At 42.4% G+C, this 15,524-nt stretch overlaps 1 protein-coding gene across 23 annotated transcripts in view; it reads left to right on the top strand.

The window, feature by feature from the left end:
- The window catches only part of C5H7orf25 (chromosome 5 C7orf25 homolog), a 214,973-nt gene that overhangs the window by 136,570 nt on the left and 62,879 nt on the right, over nucleotides 1-15,524 (top strand). Inside the window, exon 4 of one of the 23 annotated variants that reach the window (XR_008617489.1) lies at nucleotides 14,822-15,387. The exons of 21 other annotated variants lie outside the window; for them this stretch is intronic. The gene's annotated coding sequence lies outside the window, so the exon portion shown is untranslated. Of the gene's footprint in view, nucleotides 1-5,688; nucleotides 7,157-14,821; nucleotides 15,388-15,524 lie in introns of those variants that run through there. One more of the 23 variants, XR_008617490.1, reaches the window with a different exon arrangement.

Genomic DNA, 15,524 nt, shown 5'->3' with positions numbered 1-15,524 from the left:
TCTTCAAAAAATTATACCTTCTTTCTTGAACCCAGCACTTTCCTAACCCTTGTTGCAAAAGCATATTGAGCATCTTGTCAGCTGTATAAATTATTATCCAACTGAAATTTATTTTCCAAAACATCCTTATCAGCCCCTTATTCTGGGATAAATGTGGCCTTATCTATCTCCTTAAATAGATAGGGTTCTAAGGATCTTTTTAAAGGTCTCTTCCAGCTCTAACATTCTTTGATCATAAGATTTATTTTGGTAAAACTCCTTAACGCAGATGAAGTCAAATTTCTGGAACCCGATTATACAATTTAAAGATTATCTGGAGCCTCAGTTCCTCCTCCTCATCCCCTTCCTCCCCTCTACTGTGTGCCCTGTAGTCATTTTTACTTTTCATAAACTCCCCCACGCGGGGAGGCAGAAAGGAGAGGCAATGCTAACACCGCAGCTTTGGTAAAATGCATGATGGGAGAGGTTGAACTGTGGATTACAAGAGATTTCTCAGATTCATGATCCCTCCACGTCTTTAGACTGACCAAGATAAGTTAGCTGGAAAATTACTAGACTTCTAATTTTTTTTAAATAACAATTGCTGGGTCCACATAAATCATGAGCTCCCCACCATGGCACTCCAATGCTTCCTTTTATTTTTTATGTTTTAATTTTTATTGGAGTATAGTTGATTTACAGTGTTGTGCTAATTTCTGTTGCACAGCAAAGTGAATCAATTCTACATATACATATATCTACTCTTTCTTAGATTCCTTTCCCATATAGGCCATTACAGAGTACTGGGTAGAGTTCCCTGTGCTATACAGTAGGTCCTTATTAGCTATCTATTTTATATATAGTAGTGTGTAGATGTCGGTCCCAATCTCCCAGTTTATCCCTCCCCCCTTACTCCCCTGGTAACCATAAGTTTGTTTTCTACATCTGTAACTCTATTTCTGTTTTGTAGGTAAGTTCATTTGTACCCCTTTTTTAAGGTTCCACTTATAAGTGTTATCATATAATATTTCTCTTTCTGTGTCTGACTTACTTCATTCAGTATGACAATCTCTAGGTCCATCCTTGTCACTGAAAATGGGCCAATGCCTCCTTTTACAACTTTCAGCGAATCCCCTTTCTTTAACTGAGCTTTCTTGGGCTTTGCCTGTCTCCGCTTCTCTCTGTGCCCCGTCACACTCACATCTCTCTATTTTGATGAAACATGAAATGAAGGACAAGAGGGCTCAAAGGCTTGGAACATTTAGCTGTTTCAACCTGGCATCTTCTATTCCCCTCAGGAAACCTTGCTGAACTTGCCAGTGAATGCTATAAAGAGATCTCCTAGTTGTAACATCTGAGACTGACCTGGAGACTTTGTGTAGAACTTTGCAATGTCGGCAGCTGCTTAGCTATACGTATTCCACACACCGCGGCTTTTATAGCTTGACTTAGAGCTAACTTCTGTTTCCAGCTCCAGTGCCAAGAGCCAATGGCTGCTTGGGTTCTAGCTAGCTTATGCTGCCCTAGAACTTTCTTTTCAATTCAGCTGACAGAGGCAGAGCACTGCGGTCCTTAATTATCCCAGGGAATATCATGACACTGCTTGCAGAATGCAGATTGGGTCCTGGTCGCCAGCTTGAATGCTGCTGTTTCTGTGACTCTGCTGCCCTGAGTCTGCATTGTCCCCAGGTGTCTTCTGCCACCAAGGCCACAGGCAAACCAGTGAGTCCAGTTCTGGTTTGAGTTTAACCGTTACTGACTTGGTTTCTTTCTTCTTAGCCATGGCCAAGAGTGTTTTGGCAAAGTTTACCAGACTTGAGTTGTGGGGAGAAAACAAGAGTAATGTGTGACCAAAACCTTTTCTAAAATGTTTAGCACCTCATGTCCCTTCATAATACAGCAGACCTCAGAAACTGGTCTTGCTTCCAGCACACGAATTATGAGAGGAGAAATCGAGTTGACGGCTGCTGTCACGTGGATTGGGATCTGGCCACATTGTCAGGGCAGTATCCTTGATTAAGGGAGCTTTTGAATGATGATAGCAGCCTAATGTTTCTTAGGTGTGTTCACATAATTGTAACATGGCCCTATTAGTTTTGTAGTAGTCTTATCCCCATGTTATAGATGAAGGAACATGGATTGTTCTATGGTCATAGAACTGGTAAGAGGCAAAGCTAGGCATTGAGCCATGGTGATGTGCCTGCGTTTTTACCAGGATTTCATACTGTTCCTTCTCCTTGGATCAGCTTTCCAGGTTATGGTTTTTCTATTCAAGTTTAAAGCAATGACTATGCGTCAGAGAAAGCCTGGCAGGTCATAGCCATCTTCAACTCGAGGTGTGGAGGTTAGGTGAGTTCTGTCATTAATTCAACAAGTACTTGCCAAGCGTCTTACTAAAGCCTGGCACCAAGCTTTGTCCTCGTGGCCTTGGTCTTGTGGGGACACAGGCTCTCGGCAAATTGTTATAACTGGGTGCTATAGAAAGGAATTGGCCAGGTACCAAGTTAGGTCATAATGAGGCCCCAGTCCTAAAGACCAACTGGAATCTGAAGGATGAGTAGGAGTTACTCTTATGATGAGCCCGAGGAAGAGTGTTTTAGGTGGAGAAGAGGCATATCCAAAGCCTGGAGGCCAACTAAAGGCATTTAGCTGAGGTTCTTTGGTTCTCCAGAAATTACGGAGGGGATGGGGAGGAGCGGGGAACAAAGCTCACGGTTACTTAGGTACATGTGAGGAACATGTGGGTACACCTTGTCATGGAATCTTTGGGGGCCACCCCTGCCAACCGTCTGCCCAGCCACCTCCATGGAAATGTAAGGAAGCATGGAGGCTTATTTCTGAGTTTCAGTTGCTCCAGAGAGCTGTGTAGGTGGGGAAGAGGCCACTGAAGTCCAAACCACTGTGAATCAGCACAGGATCGTCAGTAGAGTGGAAGTCAGGTTGAGGTCTAATATAAAAATAAAATAAAGCCATCCAGCTCACCATTTAGGCAAGGAAGCCCAGTCCTCCAGTGAACTGTGATCATGTGGTTTTTCTTTCAAATATTTTTCAGAGTTTGTTATTCACTAATATTTAAAATCTTGGGAAAGGAAGTGCTATAGGCTAGATCAGGGCTATCCATCAGAAATAGACAGGAGTGATCCTAATACATTTTATTTCTGGGGGCTTTATGATACCCGAGACTCTTGCTGTCACAAGTGGAGTTTCCTTTTTGGAGTGATGGTATCATCTCTGTGAATATCATTGATCCTGGTTACACACTAAGCTTTTTTTTTTTTTTTTTTTTTGTGGCACGCGGGCTTCCCTCTGCTGTGGCCTCTCCCGTTGCGGAGCACAGGCTCCGGACGCGCAGGCTCAGCGGCCATGGCTCACGGGCCCAGCCGCTCCGCGGCATGTGGGATCCTCCCGGACCGGGGCACGAACCCGCGCTCCGCGGCATGTGGGATCCTCCCGGACCGGGGCGCGAACCCGGTTCCCCTGCATTGGCAGGCGGACGCGCAACCACTGCACCACCAGGGAAGCCCCACACTAAGCTTTTATTCATTGATGAATGCTCTGTGCAGGTTTGTTCTCACTGGAGTGAGACCAGTAGAGGCACTAGGACAGTTATGTCCCAGGCGAGGAAGGAGGGTCCTCATTCCAGCACCCCTCAAATATCTGAGCGCCTACAGCATCCCAGCTACAGTACCAGGCACTGAAAAAATACACCCTTTGCTGGAGGTCACTGGGGCACATGGTTTCATGGGGAGAGAGGCTGGGGAAAGAGGAAGAGATTAAAAAGGGACCCAAGAGAGGGCTGGAGACAAAGCTCACCTGCTTTCCAGGTGTACACAATGAGCAATGGGGCCAAGAGCCCAGGCACTGGGGAAGAAGCGCTGACATAAGTAAGATAATAAATGTTCTGAGATTTCATCACCATCGAAGAGTCCTAACGGATTACTGCCAGGACTTAGTTCTCTCTCTAATTCATATTTCTTCTCTGCTCTGGGATCATTTGGTTCTTGAACCTGTAGAATTACTGGTTGATTCCTTTCTGGTCAGATTCTTCTTAGCTACCCACAGACTCCTCTTGTAATGAAAACCAGGTTTCCTGTTACAGCTTGCTTTACGTTCAGGTAACATGTTGCCATCTGGAATGAGCAAGTGTCGAGTTTGAGTCATATTTTCCACCCTGATGCTAAGCCCCTGTGCTTCCTACGTCTGGTGCTGAAGGGGAGACTGGGAGATAAAAAACTGCAGTTAGGTCAGAAAATGTATTTCCCACCAAAGGGTTAATTGGCTTCTGGAAGGAACAAAGACACAGAGCTACTGTGGCTGCTTCCCAAGCACCAGAGTTAGTATAACACCTTCTAAGCCTCCCCAGAGAGGCTGGCCTCAGTCCGTGGAGAGTGGATCCATCTCCCCATCGGGTACAGAACAGGAGGGAAGCTTGAAGTCATCTGATTTTCGGTATCTCTGAGAACCTCATTTTGAGTTGCCTTCAGAGACTCATAGAAGACCTTTTGGTCCCTGACTGAAAAGGGCAAATTGGGAAGAAAACCATTACTGGAATTATCTTCCCCAGGGAACAGCCCATGTAAACAGGAGCAAGTGTTTGGGGAAAAGTCCAGTAATCAGCAAACGACAAGAGTTCTATGCCAGTGTGAAAACTATATGGGCACATATAGTAACACAGTAACCAGATTTTTTAGTGTTATTGAAGAGATTGAATAAGCTTTTAAAATAGTTATTGGCAGTCATTTGTTTGCAATCATTTTCCCTCTGCTCCAAAAGCAAGGATGAAGGAAAGACACGAACACACACACACACACGCACATGTGCACACACACACACACACACACACACACACACATATGAAGGACAGGATCTGGGGGGAGAGTTATTTCAAAAGTCTGATAACACTTTAAACCTGTCGCTTAGGAAGAAGTCAAGATTACTTTTTATGGAGGAAAATACCTTAAGGTAGTAAAAAACAGTAAGGCCACTTGGGCATAGCTTAGATAAGAAAGAAAATCACAGGAATTTGGTAACTGCAGTAGGAGAAGTTTCTCGAAGAGGGGATAAGCTGGGGAGACAGGAAGGACAGGCCAGGAGGCAACTGCCTGTGGTGCTAAATGACCCTAGGGGTTTTCCTGTATGATGATGCCTAGAACTGAAGTTAGAGTTCTTCCTTTTCTGGTGCTGTAGTTATTCTCAGCTACTCCAAATCTTTACAATTCAATACTCTGGTGTTGAACTTTGTGAGGAAGGAAGGAAGAAGAGGCTAAGGACAGCAGGAAGAGGTCATCAGATCCAGAAGCCCAGAGGGAGGGTATGAGCAGGCTGCAATGAAGGTTTGGAAATGGGACACAGCTCATTTCCCCTGGATGTATTTGAAAGTGACACCAGAAAATGGGGGTGCAGCTGGAGTAGGGGAAGGGAAACATTGGGGTTACTCCTATACTCCGGTGTCTTATCTTGAATTCCAAGAATATTTTCAGTAGCTACCACCTTGCTCTGTCACACCCCCCCCCCGCCCCCACCATGCTTCTGCTGCGGAAAGGTAAACAAACACCTTCCTAGAGCTCCAGAGGTGTTGCTTTAGTGTGAGAAGTCTGAATGCTTGTGTGGCTGCTAAGAGGAGTTTGACCCCTAGGGGGTGATCACACCATATGGTAAAGGGGAGGGCAAAACAAAGATAAGAAAACAGTCCTACGTTCCCGATTTCAGCTCCAGCTGCTGGGTAATGACACACACGCACCCCTGTGAGTACAAGACATCTGTCTAGTTACAGCCCCAGGATTGAAAGACAGATTCTTCCTGGACTTGGAGTTTGGTGCCTTCCCAATGCAAGAGGTTGAGAGCAGGTGAGCCAGCCCCTCCTGTCACTCACGGGAGGCTTGGGAGTGAGGATGGGACAGGACAGGACTCCTATTTCTGCCACAGTGACCCCAGTCCCTGAGGAGACAGCCTTCTCTGCAAACACTGCGACTAAGCTCGGCAGACCTCGTCTGTGGGAGGGAACGTGGACCACCCCAGGGGGACATGGAGACTGGAAAGTAGGAATTAGAGGCAATAAAATAATACAAGTTCACCTAAATATGACTGAGTGACTCTCAGTAGAGGTGGGCTCCAGCTTTGGCACAGTTCTCCAAGGTCACTCCTGGGATTGGAAGGCCCAGAGTTGAGAATAGCTCCACCTAGTTTCCACGTGACACAATTTCTCCTCTGGCCCCAGTCTCCTTGCATGAAACTGGATGGTGAAGGTGGCTTCTCTCTTCTGCTTAGTTGCCGGCAGATTGTGTGAACCTGGGAGCTCTCTTCCCAACCCCAGCAGGCGGCAGGAGGTCAACATCCCCCAGAGGAGGATGGGGACCCGTGCATGACAGACTGATGGACTGGGAAATACTTATTAGACAGTCTGTTCTTTAAAGAAAAAAACCCTGCTTTTACACTTGATCTTAGCCAAAAGGCCGAGAAGCGATAAAAACCCTACTTTTAAAATGTGTACTTTTCAATGACTTTTGGTAAAGTTTTACACACATATAACACCCATCACAATCAAGATGTAGAACATTTCCATCAGCCCAGCAAGCTCCCTGTGCTCCTTCCCAGTTTCCCCTAACTCTGCTTTCTGTCGCTATGGATTGTTCTGTTGTTCCACATAAATGAAATCATCTAGCATTCACGCTTATGTCCCTTCTTTCACTCAGTGTGTCTCTGAGATTCATCTCTGTGTGTGTATCATTCCTTTTAATTTCTACCTAGTATTCCATTGTATGGATGTGCCACAATTTCTCTGTTTATATGTTGGTGGACATTAGATTGCTTCTAGTTTTTGACTCTTGTGAATAAAGCTGCTATGAACATTCATGTGCATGTCTCTGTGTAGTCTAATGTTTTCGTTTCTCTTGGGTAAATAATAGGTATGGGATTTCTGGCTATAAGGAAACTGTATGTTCAACTTTATGAGAACCATCAAATAGTTTTCCAATCGCTATTACTAATTTGCATTTTGACCAACAATATGTGAGAGTTCCAGTTGCTCCACATCTTTGTCAACACTTAGTATTGTCAGTCTCTTTTATTTGGCCATTCAAGGGGGTGCGAAGTGGTATTGAATTGTGGTGACTGATGTTGAGCATCTCATCATGTACTTATTAGTCTTTTGAATGTATATTCTATTGTGTAATGCCTGTTCAAATATTGTTCTCATTTTTTGTTATGTTGTTTGTTGTCTTATTAAGTTGTAACAGTTTTTAAAAATATATTTTGAGTTGCCTTTCATTTTCTTAACAGCAGAAGCTCTTAATTTTGATGAAATCCAATTTATCATTATTTAATGGTTTTTGCCTTTTGCATCCTATCTAAGAAATATTTGACCATCCTGAGATGATGGAGATTTTCTCTATATTTTCCTCCAGCAGTTTCATTGTTTTCGATCTTATGTTTAAGTTTATGATCTATTTAGAGTTAAATTTTGTGTATGACACGAAGGAAGAGTTGAGATTCGTTTTTTAATGAATAGCTAATAGTTCCCACATCATTTCTTGAAGAACTATCATTTTCCAATTAGTTATTTGGCACCTTTTCTGAAAATCAATTAATCATGTATGTATGCATCTACTTTAGGACTCTTGATTTTGTTCCATTGGTCTAGAATATCTATTCCTTCACTAATTATATAGTGAGTCTTGAAATCAGGTAGTGTAAGTCCTTCAACTTTATACTTTTTTCCCAAATTGTTTTGGCTGTTCCCTATCTTTTGCATAATCATTTAAATTTTTAAATCAACTTGTTAATTTCCACAAATAATCTACTATAATTTTGATTGGAATTATGTTAAGTTTATAGATCAATTTGGGAAGACTCTACATCTTAACAATGTTGAATCTTCCAATCCATGAACACGGTATGAGTCTCCATAAACCTAGATCTTTTTGAATTCGTCTTGATAATATTTCGTGCAACTTTTCTGCTAAATTTATGCCTAAGCATTTCATGTTTTTTGATATTACTGTTAAGTGGTACTTTTATTTCAAATTCTGCTTGTTTATTGCTTAGTATATAAAAATAAAAATTTTTATTTATTTTATTTTTAAAAATTATTTGTCTTTGTCACTTTACTAAACTCACTAATTAGTTTTAGTAGCTTTTTTCTGGATTCCTTAGGATTTTCTGTATTCATGATCATGTGTCTTCAAATAAAGTAAGGTTTGCTTCTGCTGTAGTGTGTGTATCTTTTACCCCTTTTTCTTGCTTTATTGCACTAACTAGGATCTCCAGTACAATATGGGATAGAAGTTGGAAAAGTGGGCATCCTTACTTTATTCCTGATCTTAAGGGGGGCATTCAGTCTTTTATGACTAAGTGTGATGTTAGCTGTGGGACTTTTGTGGAGGCACTTTATCAATTTGAGAAAACCCTCCTATTCCTACTGAGATAGGAGGTTTTATCATAAATTGGTATTAGATTTGGTCAAATGCTTTTCCTGCATCTGTTAAGGTGGCCATATCCATGTTCATTTTTAGGGCATGTTGCACAGCTGGTGGATCCCAAATTTCCGACTGTCTTTCATTAGTCTTTTTCCTGTGTTTTACTTTTAAAAATAACCCTCCCTGGCTCCTGATCTATCTCTCCTTATTCCTTATGCCGCACCAGACTGAATCACAGCAGAGGACTCAGCAGAATGAATCACTGAATCTCCCACAGCTCTAAGTGGGAGAGCAGAGGATTCGAGGCATGACTGGGCTATGTTCCAGGTCGTTTCTACCTAATAGGTCTGTTTAGGATATTAGTGCCTCTATCTTTTCTTCCTCTGTCTATGAAATGGGAATAATGTCTGCTGCACTTAAAAATATCATAAACTGAATGGGACAACTTGCCCAGAGAGTTACATATATGAGATATTTGTAACATAGTGGAATCATTATTGATCTCAAAACAATTTTCTTAAGGGAAACTTAAAATGAGGAAATAAAGCAAGAGAGTGAAAACAAAAATTCTGGAAGTACTTGCACTGGAAAAGTTTCCATACATTGTTAATCCCAGCTTTCCTGCTCCTGCTTACTTGCAACCCATTCATACCTGGATATGGAAGGAAATAAATGTTAGCATGAGGAGTATCTGCTGTCTAGGTGGCAAAAAGAGAAAAGTCATAATATATCTCCCAAGCAAACAAACGAACAAAAACTCTGACTGCTTCTATGATTGGGCGTGGATTTTATACACAAATTATTTCAAAGGCCAAGGAAGAAAATAAGAGAAACCTAACTAGAAAAGCAGATTCTTGACTTACTTTTCTTGGAAATCTCTGATACTGGATTTCTTCACCTGCTGGATTCCACTGACATTTTGCAAACATACTGTAAAGTATGATAAAAATTACTGAATATTTATACATTTTGTTTCATTTTGTTTTGTCTTATTTTGGGTCAGACTAGTGTTTAAACCTCAAAGCCTACAAACATGCTAAATACACATTGATACAATCATGAACAATTACACGGATGCCTACTGGCTTTTCTTGGGACACCTTTGTTCATGCCAAGAGCTGTCACTGTGTGGATGTAAATGAATTATTTTCTGGGAGTAAGAAGTGGAGAAAAAGCAAAGGACATCTCCCTCGTTGCTTTAACCTTGGGGGAAAGAGAATAAATCTGGTTTTGGCATCTCTCTGAGGAAAAGAATATCTTGACATATACATAGAGCTCTTGGAGAAAGCCTAGTATCCATTGGCAAGAAAGGGCGAGATTGGACAGTTAGGTTGCTTCCATGTCCTTGCTATTGTAAATAGAGCTGCAATGAACATTTTGGTACATGACCCTTCCTGGCTCCTGATCTATCTCTCCTTATTCCTTATGCCCCACCAGACTGAATCACAGCAGAGGACTCAGCAGAATGAATCACTGAATCTCCCACAGCTCTAAGTGGGAGAGCAGAGGATTCGAGGCATGACTGGGCTATGTTCCAGGTCGTTTCTACCTAATAGGTCTGTTTAGGATATTAGTGCCTCTATCTTTTCTTCCTCTGTCTATGAAATGGGAATAATGTCTGCTGCACTTAAAAATATCATAAACTGAATGGGACAACTTGCCCAGAGAGTTACATATATGAGATATTTGTAACATAGTGGAATCATTATTGATCTCAAAACAATTTTCTTAAGGGAAACTTAAAATGAGGAAATAAAGCAAGAGAGTGAAAACAAAAATTCTGGAAGTACTTACACTGGAAAAGTTTCCATACATTGTTAATCCCAGCTTTCCTGCTCCTGCTTACTTGCAACCCATTCATACCTGGATATGGAAGGAAATAAATGTTAGCATGAGGAGTATCTGCTGTCTAGGTGGCAAAAAGAGAAAAGTCATAATATATCTCCCAAGCAAACAAACGAACAAAAACTCTGACTGCTTCTATGATTGGGCGTGGATTTTATACACAAATTATTTCAAAGGCCAAGGAAGAAAATAAGAGAAACCTAACTAGAAAAGCAGATTCTTGACTTACTTTTCTTGGAAATCTCTGATACTGGATTTCTTCACCTGCTGGATTCCACTGACATTTTGCAAACATACTGTAAAGTATGATAAAAATTACTGAATATTTATACATTTTGTTTCATTTTGTTTTGTCTTATTTTGGGTCAGACTAGTGTTTAAACCTCAAAGCCTACAAACATGCTAAATACACATTGATACAATCATGAACAATTACACGGATGCCTACTGGCTTTTCTTGGGACACCTTTGTTCATGCCAAGAGCTGTCACTGTGTGGATGTAAATGAATTATTTTCTGGGAGTAAGAAGTGGAGAAAAAGCAAAGGACATCTCCCTCGTTGCTTTAACCTTGGGGGAAAGAGAATAAATCTGGTTTTGGCATCTCTCTGAGGAAAAGAATATCTTGACATATACATAGAGCTCTTGGAGAAAGCCTAGTATCCATTGGCAAGAAAGGGCGAGATTCTGAATGCATCTAAATAATCGGCATAGCATTGAAATGCTTGACTATGGCAGAGTGCTCACCGGGATATAAATCATGCTGCTTTGCCATGTGAGACACATCACGCGTGACCATGACTCCAGCTCACGTAATGAAATGGCTTTGTATGAAGTTTGTGCAGGTGAATTAAAGCAAAATTGCTAAGAATTATGTGCAATAATCCAGTTTTGGGAACAGAACTGAATGGACAGAGCTACACCTGTAATGAAAATGAAGTATTTCTGTTAGGATGCTCGCAGATAGGTCTATGTATTGAGTGCCTGTAGGATCTCCACATGCTCCTCCTTAAAGTTGGGGTGACTGGTGTGAATTTTGGCGTCCATCCTAACTTCTAAGATTTGTCCTTAATTTGTCCTCAAACCGTGAGGTACAGGAGCCTCTTGGGGGCAATGATTGTAAAGACTCTGCCTACCCTGGGGAGAAATCATGCTGCCAGAATCACTTTTCATTCCCTAGTGGGTCATATTTGTTAAAATATTCCTAACATTGAAATTAGGATTCCTTTGATATCGTCCCCAGATTTTTTTCTTCAAAAAATGTAGGACAAAAATAAAGCAAAAGGCATCTGACTTTTCTCCTACTTATGTTATCTAGAGGATAATTTTCTTTTCTTTATGTTTATTTATTTTCTTTATTTTATTATTATTTTTTATTGGAGTATAGTTGATTTACAATGTTGTGTTAGTTTCTGTTGTGCAGCAAAGTGAATCGCTTATATGTGGAATCAAAAAAATGGTACAAAATGAACTTATTTGCAAAACAGAAATAAAGCCACAGATGTAGAAAACAAATTTATAGTTACCAGCGGGGAAAGCCGGAGGGGTGGGGGAGAGAGATAGAGGATAATTTTCTATGCTTCTCTCTCTCTCCAAGTGGTCTTGGCTCAGAACCCAAGAAAGAAGGTCCCTCTCTTCCTAGGAGTCTGTAATGGCCATCACAGCCCGAGCCTGTGTGAAAATTCTCCCAGTTACCTGTCTGGCTGGTTCAGCTTTGTTCTGTATTTTTTTCTTCGTGATGTTATTCCAGGGTCAAATTCCTAGCTTCCCTGGTGTAAATAAATCGGCTGTGTGTAACTTGTCTACAACAGAAGGCACATCACCGTATATAGAGTGTAAGAGAGATTTCCCTTTGACGAAAAAAAAGTTAAATGTTTATAAGAAATTCTGCAGGTCTGGATGCCATTAACTTTAAACAATTAATAAAAGTGACACTAGGACACAATAAATTCTAGTTTTCAAAGAAACAATTTGACTTTCTACATTGCTTCTGCCTCACTGGTGTTTGAGATGAAAGGGACAGTAATTGAAGTGAAACTCATCAGCATTAAAGAAGACCTCATGGGGAGAAACAGAGGGGGGCGGTGGTTAAGAAGGCTGTGGAATCCTGCAGCACAGGCAGGGGCTCAGGGATCTGAGGGAGAGGCAGCCATGGGGACACATATCTACTTAAGAGCCAGACCAGGACCTGGTGAAAATATTTTTAGTTAAAAGAAAAAAAGAGGGAGAATAAGCAAATGGTGGACGAAGTACTTTTTTGCATCTTACTTTGTTCCAGTTTCGTTATTAAAAAAAAAAAAAAAACCCTCACGCTTTTTTGTTTTTAACTTTTTATTTTATATTGGAGTATAGTGGTTTTACAATGTTGTGTTAGTTTCAGGCGTACAGCAGAGTGATACAGTGATACCTATACACGTATCTATTCTTTTTCAAATTCTTTTCCCATTTAGGTTGTTACATAACATTGAAAAACCCTCACGCTTTAACAAAAGAGGTTTCTGTAAACTGACTCCAGAAACCAATGGAAGAATAAATCTATTATGCGAGTAAGGAATAATGAATATGTAACCTAAGTGGTCCCAAGTTTTCTCACCAGTTCTGAGGTTCCCCTTCTTTTGAAATCTAAATAGTTCTACTGGCTGACACTTGTTGAGTGCTTGCTCTATGCCGTGTGCTGATCTTCTACCAGTCTTTACTGGGACCATATCTAATCTCACCTCCCCTACCCCCTTACTCCTAAAGCGTTGAAATTATCTTTACAAAGCAAATCTAATTGTCCTTCCCTTGCTTCCACCTCCCAATCACTCCTCATTACTCAGGAAAATATCCCAAAGTTCTGACTTGCCCTACAGATGCCGCAGGTCTCCAGACACTTTAATGGCCCCACATTGCAATGGCCCACCTCTTTGGGGGCCTCAGGTTGCTGGCTTTTCGGTTAATCGGGCGCTCACGCCACCTCCTGCCTCAGGGCCATTGCCCATGCTGGACCCTTGCCCTCTGCTTGTTGTGGTGAACACCACATATGTCTCAGATCTCAGCTGAAATGCCGCGTCCCGAGAAGAATATCTTGACTCCCCAATTTAGATCAGTTTCCATATCACACTCTCTCACCACACCTGTATTTCTCTCTTATTGTCCTTATCAGAGTTGCAGTTGTGTGTTTTGAGGGTGACCCTTTGGTTCCTGTGTGTTTCTTCCACTAGACTGGATGCACTTTGAGGGCAGGGTCATCTCTAGTTTTGTTTACCAGAGTTCCTCCCAGCATCAAGCACAATGCCTGGCACAGAAAAGGCCCTTATTCAATACGTTTATGGAATGAATGGATGGATGGATTCTGAATAAAAAGACCAACCTGACTTGCTTTAAATGAGGAATCATATTATGCCGGGAACCAGCGTTCCTATAGGAAGAAGCACCTGCCATATCAACTGATGTGCTCTCAAGAGGCTACATTGCTGTTGTTGTTGTTTTCAGGAACTCTAGACACACTAATTTTTTTTTAAATAATTATTAATTTATTTTTGGCTGTGTTGGGTCTTCGTTTCTGCGCGAGGGCTTTCTCTAGTTGCGGCGAGCGGGGGCCACTCTTCATCGCGGTGCGAGGGCCTCTCACTGTCGCAGCCTCTCTTGTTGCGGAGCACGGGCTCCAGACGCGCAGGCTCAGCAGTTGTGGCTCACGCGCCCAGTTGCTCCGCGGCATGTGGGATCTTCCCGGACCAGGGCTCGAAACCGTGTCCCCTGCATCAGCAGGCAGATTCTCAACCACTGCGCCGCCAGGGAAGCCCGACACACTAACTTAAGCCCCGTTTTCCATTGTTGAAAGTGACTTTGCCTGAATGCATCAGTTAGCAGTGAGAGGGCTGGGGTTATTTAGAGCCTGTGTTCCACAGGCTGCATTTTACTTAAGGCTTATATTAGTCACAGCATCCTTTCTCTCTCCAAAGTATTTCACAGTCCTTCTTCGGCAACCTGTCTTCACCATAACTGCATCCCTCCTACATTTTTATGAAAAAAACTCCTTTCCTTTGAAGCTCATAGTTGGCTTCAATTACTCTTTCTCCTCTTAGTTACTGCATCACGTTCCTTGGAGATGTAGGTGCCTGCCTTATAGTTTTCCTCTTGGACTCAATTCCTTCTGTTATCTGGGGGATTTCAATGTCCTTGAAGCTAATTCTTCCCAAGCACTGTTCTAATAGCTTCCTTCACCCACCACAACTATAGGCACACCTAGGATCCCTTGACCCCCAACCAGCTTCCACCTGCGTTCTCACCCACAACTCCCCCCATCTCGCACTTGCCCCTGATGCAACCTCTCTTGAGCCACACAAACTTCCTGCACTATATTTCCTCTTCTTCTACTCCTCAGCACCCCGTACTCTCTCTCTAGACTCTACCTCTCTAGAAACTCTGCCCTGAAAATCCCCAAATTTACATTAATCCCAACATACACCATCTCCCTTCCTGTACCTGAGCTTTAATGGAGCTCAGCTCAACTGTGCAGGTGAGTGCCCTGGCACCTTGGTGGTTTGCAATGGCAGCTGAGCCCAAGTTCTGTTTGGAATGTCTTTCTCTTGTCCTTGACAGCACCCTGTGACAGACAGCTCCTCTCTCCCCCTACCCAACTCTCACCAACACTCCATGAAGATGCCGTGGTCTCCAACTCTATCAAGGAAATGACAGAGAAGGAATAGAAAGGGTTTCATCACCCGTTGCCCTTCCACCTTCAAATTCGTGTGCAAGCACATCCATCCTCTGCCTGCCTAAACCCCGTGGGCTGATGTCCTCCCTGCTGCCTAAGGAGAGCCTCCTTCACCTCTGCTTTTGATCAAATCTCCTTCCATTCTCCCTCCTCCTTCTTCCTCCCCTTTGGACACAATAAACCATGACCTCTGCCTCTGCCTCTTTAATGAGCCTGGTGAGCTGGCAGCCATGCCTGCAGTGGCCTCGTGTCCTGCACTGCTCCAGAATTCTTCCTCCTCCAGCTCCAGGATTGCTGTATCCCGTTCTTCATGATGCTCTCTCAGATAGTTGACCCACTTTCAGACACTTTGCTATTGTGTTTACCTTGTATTGCTTCAGGACACTACTTCTAGAATCCAGGATGTAGTTCTAAGCATGGAACCCTCAGGTACAAGGAATCTGTCAAAAGTGCAGAAATCCTGGGAACTGACCTTGCCAGGTGCAGCCCTTTGAACTTCCCCTCTCCCAAATTAAGAAAGAATGGAAGATTAGACACTTATATTTAAAAAATGCTCTCTTCTCTTTGAATACTGTCTTCTCTCTTCAT

Source organism: Physeter macrocephalus, chromosome 5, assembly GCF_002837175.3.
Source record: "Physeter macrocephalus isolate SW-GA chromosome 5, ASM283717v5, whole genome shotgun sequence".
NCBI classification, from domain to species: Eukaryota; Metazoa; Chordata; class Mammalia; order Artiodactyla; family Physeteridae; genus Physeter; species Physeter macrocephalus.
The sequence above is the reverse complement of the archived record's forward strand: the minus strand, read 5'-3'. Positions and strand labels throughout refer to the sequence as shown.